This window comes from Triticum dicoccoides, chromosome 5B (genome assembly GCF_002162155.2).
Source record: "Triticum dicoccoides isolate Atlit2015 ecotype Zavitan chromosome 5B, WEW_v2.0, whole genome shotgun sequence".
Taxonomy (NCBI): Eukaryota; Viridiplantae; Streptophyta; class Magnoliopsida; order Poales; family Poaceae; genus Triticum; species Triticum dicoccoides.
In genome coordinates this window covers 105,183,396-105,191,937 of record NC_041389.1, presented here as the reverse complement: position 1 = coordinate 105,191,937, position 8,542 = coordinate 105,183,396, and positions in this window count along the sequence as shown.

The window sequence follows — 8,542 nt, the reverse complement described above, 5'->3', positions numbered from 1 at the left end:
TTCTTCGGAGGAAGCGGGACAGGACCCTCTCGGGGAGACTTCCCCTTCTCTTCGGCAGAAATCCGACGAATCAGTGCCATTGGTGTGGGGAGGAGCGAGGATGAAGAAGAATACGGAGAGTAGCAAGAAGGGGTGAACTGGAAGGGCTCGCGCCGTTCCGTACATATAGCCGAGGGAGGCCGAACGTCGACCTCCACGATCACATGTAATCATGACCCGTTTTGCATGCAGGGACTTGTCAATTCGTGCAGTTGCCGAGGCATCGTGGGGGATCCAGGACGCCCACGTCCAATCAACCGCCACGCGGCACCCGAGGCCGCAGGCTATTGGGGCCCGTGGCGCTTCGTACTTGCCCCTTCGCTTCTTTGCTAAGCCAAGTCCAGGAGCGCCTTGGGCCCGGGGGCTACTATCGGCGTTCTGGGAATGGGGGTACCCAGACTTGCCTGCCTGCGGCCTCCGATGTGGCTCAAGGTGTGGCCCAGTAAGGCCCATCTTCATCAACACATGCTCAAGACCCTCGCGAGGGGCCAAGCCTCGCGGGGCGGACGACAGGAGGCTTCCTTGGGCACAGCCTCGTTAGGCTGGCTCGCGAGGAGGCGGAGAGATCAAGGCGTGGTACCTCATGAGGTGCCCGTGACGCAAGCCACGACGACCGAGGCCAGGCGGGCACCGGCCTGCACAGAGTCCTTGCTTCCTCTTTGGTGCAAAGGGGGCAAGCGCAGGCAAGGGTATCAAGCAAAGGCAACCATTTTGGTGCAACAAGACCAAGACTAGCAGGGCGGCAGGATGGAGGTCATCGTGGAGCCCAAGCCGGCGTCATCGTCAGGGTCTTTGGTAGGCGAGGACCAACTTTAGTCAGGATAAGTGTACTAGATGTTCCCCTTCAAAATGGCCAGTTGTTGGCGCCTGTAACACCCCGGTGTAATGATGCTACAGTAACCCCTGGGGTTAAGTTAATTGTTTTGCTAAACTGGTGCCTGATCATTATTGTCTCATGTGCTTTCACATTCCAGTTGAATTCAAATTCAAATTCTGTGAGAAATTCAAAATGCTCAAACATGAAAACTAAAATGTTCATCATGTGGAATATTCTTCTGGTAATATTGGTGGTGAACCAATATTTTTGCAAAATGTCTAAATGGCTTGAAATAGCTAAAACCAGAAAAGCTTTAAAAAAAAGAGGGTAAGCCCCCCCGCCCTCAACTGGGCCGGCTGGCCCAGCTGGCCACCGCACCCCCTTCCCATGGGCCTCGGCCCACCACAGCAAGCCGGCCCAGCTCCCCGTACCGCGCCCCCTGCTGTTTCCCCGGTGCGTGCCGCTACAGGGGCTCATCGCTGCCCGACCACCTCGCCGGCAGTGCCGCGGGTGGATAAGAGCACCCCCCTCCGTCTCCTCGAGTCCTCCCCCACCTACCTCCACCCACTCCCCTGCTCGCCCTCTCCGCTCTCTCCCTCACTCTCTAGATCCCCTCCCCACCTCAACCGAGCGTCGCCGTCGCCATGGCTGTGTCGTAGCCGCGGCCACCGCCTACCCCGCGCCTCGCCAGAAGGTCCAGGAGGCTCGCCGTCGACGCCTTCTTCGACTACCTCACCGGAACAAGGCGGGGAAGCCCCATCAGCGTCGCCATCGTCCTGTCTTCCCCAACGGTCCCCGCCACCACTCGTTGGTGATTCGTTGCCACAGCACCGCCCCGACCTCCCTCGAGCCCGCTGCCATCCCCCTACAGCTCCCGGTGAGCCACCTCGTCTCTCCCCTCTCTCCCTCGCATGGATCCATCACCGTAGCCTCCGCGCCTTTTTTTTGCCCGAACGGAGCTCCGCCGCCGTGGCTGCTGCTATTGCCACAGGCGTTGTCAAGCTCGGCTGAGTTTGCAGTCGTGCCCGCTGTAGCCGTAGGATTCGAATGTGCCACTCGCTTCCCTCCCCGTGCTCCTTAGCCACGTCCTCGACATCACCTGTTTCCGGCCGCCGCCTTTGCTCGTCGCCGCCGTCTCCACGGGCCACTTCAGGTCGTGCCACCGCCACCAAACGATGCGAAGTTGAACGCCCGTTCCAACGCACCCAACCGCGCGCAAAACGAGCCACCACAGCGCGTTTCCTAGCTCGCCGGAGCTCACCGCCGCGTTACGGGCTCGCCGGAGTAACTCCGGCAGCCGGCGCTGATGTGGCGCCTATGTGGCAACCCCCTGGGTCACTGGCAGCTGGGCCCGGCGGTCCCAGTTGACCAGGTCAACGACTGACTGGGCAGCTCCAGTCACTGACTGGTGGGCCCCAGTTGACTGGTCAACTGGTCAGCTGACCGCTGACGCTATGCTTGCGTCATGCTGACGTCATCATTTACTGTTCTGGATAATTCGTGTTTAATAACTAAATTAATTTTAGGAAATGGTTTAAACTTTGAAAATTAATAGAAAATAAACCGTAACTCGGATGAAAATGTTTTCGACATAAAAGTTGCTCAGAAAAATCCAACGAATCCGAATACGCGGTCCGTTCATCTGTCACATGCCCCTAGCATGCTGAACATGGGACATTCCCCCTCTGGTCATTTGTCTGACACAGGTCCGGAACCGGGAAAACATTCCCGGTTGACTTCCCCCCTCGCTGGTATCGTGTAGCACCGCGTTAGAACATGTCTAGCTATGCCTGTTGTCCTGTTATGCACTTGCTTGCTATGTATTTACTGTTTCTCCCCCCTCTTCTCTTTGGTAGACCCCGTGGCGGCTGCCAATGCCGCTGTGATCGACTACGTCACCGACGACCCCTCCTTCTTGTCTGAGCAACCAGGCAAACCCCCCCTTTGATCATCCCGATATCGCCCATTCCATTCTCTCATGCTTGCATTATATTTTGCTACTGTTATTGTTTGCTCCTATTCTGATGCATAGCCTTCTTTTATATCTGCTGTTGTACATTACGTGCTTATCCTAAACTGCTTAGTATAGGTTGGTTAGTGATCCATTAGTGACCCCCACATTGTCCTTGTTGCCCCTGCTTCATCATCGAAGACCCGATCAACGGGATCGAAGACCAGGCCCCGGCACCGCACATCACTTTCCCCTTAGTTGCTCGACACTGTTGGGTTACTATCGAGTGCCGAGGGTGAGACCTCTACATCACTTCTGATGTTAACCCTGTAGTGTAGCTATTCGGTCATGGTCATCGAGGGTGATTCCGCCTTAACCACTTTCGATATGACTTTGTCGTGCAACCCCTCAAGTGTGAACCTCGGGGGTGATTCCTCTTACGTTCACCTTGATGATTACATCGAGTGGAATTCACCGGGGGTGATTCCTCGGGTTTTCCCCTTGATGTTTAGACACACAGTTACTATGGTTACTATGACTTTACATTGAACCATGTTACTAAAGACGGGTCGACCCTGAGGGGTGCCCGCGCGAGCATAATTGCGAGTGATGAGGAGTCGGGTTGACCTGGAAGGTGCCCGTGAGATAATTACGAGGCGTGGCCGGGCATTCTTAGCCCTTGCTGCAAGTCCTCGAGACGGGGCAACGGGGTCACATCTTTCGTGAGTCTCTGCTTGTTACCGCACGTTCCTAATCCACTACGATTTGGATATTTGATCCGAGGGGCCTCTGGCCTGATAGCACTAACCATCATGTGGTGCATCAGCCGAAGCTTAATAGACGTCAGCGACTAAGCAGCGCGCGCCGGGTTGGACTGGTTACGCCTTCACTTGTATAAGGGAGGCTAGGTCTACTCACCGGCCGCGTACGCAACGTGCAGGAGTTTCCGGGGAGATGGCCCATGACCCCTGGGGGCATAGGTTTAGTCCGGCATGCTGATCTCTCTGTTAAGTCTAGGTCGGGTTGCGGCGTATTGTTTGGCCGAGGCCGGGCATGACCCAGGAAAGTGTGTCCGGCCGGAGTTAATCAAGCGTGGTGGGTAAGTTGGTGCACCCCTGCAGGGAAGAAAACGTCTATTGATAGCCTGTCCTACGGTGACAGACACTCGGAGTTGTATCCCGATCTATACAACTAGAACTGGATACTTGTGATGAGAATTGGATGGTGATGAGAAGTGGTTTGTGATGATAACTGGATAGTATGGCTCTAGGATTTCTTTCTCGCAGGGAGTCGAGAAAGGATCTCCAGCCGAGGTTGATAACACTACTACTTCTTTACTTTATGCTACTCTACTCCCTCCTGTTTGCTGCAAGATGGTGGTTTCCAGAAGATGCTAGTCTTCGATAGGACTAGGCCTTCTCTCTATTCTGGCATTTCTGCAGCCCAGTCCACATATACAGCCTTCCTTTGATAATGTTGCATCTGTAGTGTAGATCCTTGCTTGCGAGTACTTTGGATGAGTACTCACGGTTGCTTTGCTCCCTCTTTGTCCCCTTTTCCATTCTTCTCGGATGACGCAACCAGATGATGGAGTCCAGGAGCCAGATGACACCTTTGACGACTGCTACTACCCCGAGGGTGCCTACTACCACGTGACGGACGCCGACGACCAGGAGTAGTTAGGAGGCTCCCAGGCAGGTGGCCTTGCCTTTTCGATCGATGTTGCTTTTGTGCTAGCCTTTTTAAGGCAAACTTCTCTAACTTATGTCTGTACTCAGATATTGTGCTTCCGCTGACTTGTTTGTATTTGAGCTTATGTATTCGAGCCCTCGAGGCCCCTGGATTGTAATATAAAGTTTGTATTATTTTAATTTGTGTCTAGAGTTGTGTTGTGATATCTTCTTGTGAGTCCTTGATCTTGATCGTACACATTTGCGTGTATGATTAGTGTACGATTGAATCGAGGGCGTCACAAGTTGGTATCAGAGCCGACTGCCTGTAGGTAGCCCCCTTTCCAACTCCTTGGCCGAAGTTGAGTCTAGTCACTGAAAAACTTTTACTAACATGGCTGTGTGTCTTATGGACCCCCGTCGCCATTGGGTGGTGTTAGGATCTTTTACTCCTTGTCTATACTCTGGGACTCTGAACTCTCTTCTACTCGGGTTAAACGAATTTACTAACTCTAACATTAGGATCCCGTGACCACATTCACCCCAAAGTTGGATAAGCCATAGTTACTCCTTAGAATAGTATCTTGAATAGTGCACACACTGTCGTGTTGACTAATAAGTGGTATCCATCGTACCTCTTTCATTATGCCTGTTTCATCGTGAATGATCCTTGTCTTTGCAAATGCTCAATGCTGAACTACCCCCTGTTATATGTTAGCAGGATGGTTAGACCGGCTAGTCGTGGCCGTGGTGGCAACGATCCACCACCGCCCGAATTCTTTGCTGGAATGATGCAACAGTTTGAGCTGAACCACCAGTTCATGGAAGGAATGATGGCTCAGTTTCCTCGTCCGAATATGAACCAGCAGCCAGCCCCAGTTACTCTGCAGGACTTCATGGGCCTCAACCCGACAATCTACCGCAGCTCAACTCAGCCCCTTGATGCTGATGACTGGCTCCGAGACATCACGTATGAAATGGAGTCTGCTAGTGTTGCCCCTGCCAGCTATGTCACCTTTGCATCCTTCTTCCTTAAGGGTCCCGCTGCTCAATGGTGGGACAGCCACAGGCATACCCTACCTGCTGGAACGGTCATCACTTGGCCGGATTTCCAAGCCGCTTTCCGTGCTCGCTTCATTCCTCAGGGAATCATGGACAGGAAAAAGCGCGAGTTCCGTAACCTCACCCAAGGCAACAAGTCTGTAGATGCTTATCAACGGGAATTCTTGGACTTGTCCCGTTATGCTGAAGAAGACATTGCAACTGATTCTTGTAAGCAAGAAAAGTTCCGTGATGGACTTCAACCTGATATCAAGCTAGCACTGCTCGTTCATGACTTTGCCGACTTCACCACCTTGGTGAACAAGGCTATTCAGGTTGAGACTGGTCTTCAGGAACACCAGGGATTCCTCAGGCGTAGCCGTGACGCTGGCCCATCTTTAGGCCCGTCAGCGCAGAAGCGTCGGATATGGATTCCCCACAGCATGTATCGTCCAACTGCACCTGCACCAAGACAGTCCTATGTTGCACCTCGTCTGTCTCCTCCACCGGAGAGGCAGCCTCTTCGAGTGGTACCACCCCAAGCTCCTACTCCCAATCCCAATGATGAATTGTGCTTTAGGTGTGGTCGTCCAGGTCACCGTGCCAGAGAGTGCAATCAAAACAAGAACCAGCTGGCTCTGCCTTCTAATGGCCGTGGAAACAACCAGCCCCGCAACGGCAATGCCCGACCTTATGATCGTGGTCAGGCTAATCATGTTGATCTGAATGAAGCTCAAGACCAGCCTGCTACCGTGATGGGTACTCTTCTCGTTAATTCAGTACCGGCTTCTGTTTTATTCAATTCAGGAGCATCGCATTCATTTATGTCAAAAAAATTTGCATACGCACACGACATTCGATGTGAGCCCATGAACACTCCAATAGTGGTGCGCACCCCTGCGGGCCGATGTCAAACTACCATGATTGGTCACGACGTTCCCGTTGAGATTGAAGGGATGGAATTCCTTGTTTCTCCCATTATTCTGGAGTCTTCCAATATTGACCTCATTTTGGGAATGGAATGGTTGAAAGCGCATACTGCCTCTATCGTTTGCGCCACCAAGGTCGTTCACCTCCTACATCCTTCCGATGAGATAGTAAGCTACCATGCTCAGCTTGTTCAAAATGCTGAAGCATGACTTTATGTCTTGAATGCGTTGAACGCAACACCTCTTGAGGGAATTGAAAAGATTCCAGTCGTTCGCGACTTCCAAGACGTCTTTCCAGAAGAACTTCCAGGAATACCCCCTGCCCGTGCTGTCGAGTTCGTCATCGACTTGAAACCAGGCACCGTTCCTATCGCCAAACGACCCTATAAGATGCCTCCTCATGAGCTCCTTGAACTTAAGGAGGAAATCGACAAATCTCTTTGCAAGGGTTTCATTCGTCCAAGTTCCTCTGCTTGGGGAGAACCTTCTCTCTTTGTGAAGAAGAAGGATGGAACGAACCGTTTGGTCCAAGACTATCGTCCTATAAACCAAGCTACAATTCAGAACAAATATCCCCTTCCTCGGATCAATGATCTGTATGATCAACTGGCTAGTTCATCGATATTCTCTAAACTCGACTTGAGGTTGGGTTACCACCAGATCCGTGTTCGTGAAGAGGATATTCCAAAGACCGCATTCATCACTCGTTATGGTTCTTACGAGTACACTGTTATGTCATTCGGTTTAACCAATGCTCCAGCTACATTCTCTCATCTGATGAACTACATATTCATGGATTACCTCGACAAGTTCGTCGTAGTCTATCTGGATGATATTTTGGTATATTCGAAGAACAAAGAAGAACATGCTGAACATCTTCGTCTTGTTCTGGAAAAGCTTCGAGAGCATCAGCTTTATGCCAAGTATTCCAAGTGCGAATTCTGGCTTCCTGAAGTAACCTACCTTGGGCATGTCATCTCCAAGGATGGTATTGCCGTCAACCCAGAGCGAGTTCAGGCTATTCTTGACTGGACCCCTCCGAAGACTGTCAAGCAAGTCAGAAGCTTTCTCGGACAAGCTAGCTATTGTCGCCGCTTTGTCGAGAACTTCTCCAAGATCACCAAGCCCCTGACTAATCTGCTTCACAAGGGCGTTAAGTTCGATTGGACAGACAAATGTCAGGAAAGTTTCCAAGCACTCAAGGACAAGCTGACTTCTGCCCCAGTGCTTGCTCCCCTGATTCTCGCAAGGACTTCGTCATCTATTGCGACGCCTCACGTCAAGGATTAGGCTGTGTCCTAATGCAAGAGCGCAGAGTGATTGCTTATGCCTCCCGTCAAGTGCGACCTCACGTAGACAACTACCCAGTTCATGACCTCGAGCTTGCTGCGGTTATCTTTGCACTGAAGCTATGGCGATAGTACCTTCTCGGTAATCGTTGTGAGATCTTCACCGATCATCAGAGTCTGAAGTACCTGTTTACTCAGCCAGATCTGAACCTCCGTCAGCAGCGATGGATGGAAGCTATTGCTGACTACAACTGTGGTATATCTTATACACCTGGCAAGGCTAATGTAATGGCTGATGCCTTGAGTTGCAAGTCTTATTGCAATAATCACATGGTCTACAAAGCTCAATCCCGCCTTTATGAAGAGCTATGCAAGCTAAACCTTCAACTAGTTCCACAAGGTTCTCTGAATAACCTTGTACTGGAACCAACTCTTCTAAGAGCAATTAAGTCTGCTCAAGCCAAAGATGCTCACGTTGATTTGATGAAAAAGGATCTTGCCTTAGACAAATCCAGAGATTTCTCACTTGGTGAAGATGGAACCTTATACTTCAGAGATCGCATTGTAGTACCCTGGTTCGAGCTTATGACAGAGAAGGTGATGAAAGAAGCGCATGACACCCCTCTCTCTATTCATCCGGGAAGTACCAAGATGTATCTAGACATCCGTCAGAAGTACTGGTGGTCTAAAATGAAGCAAGACATTGCTCGATATATTGAAGAATGTGACGTTTGCCGTCGCGTCAAAGCAGAACATCAGAAACCGGCTGGACTTCTACAACCACTTCCAATTCCTGAATGGAAGTG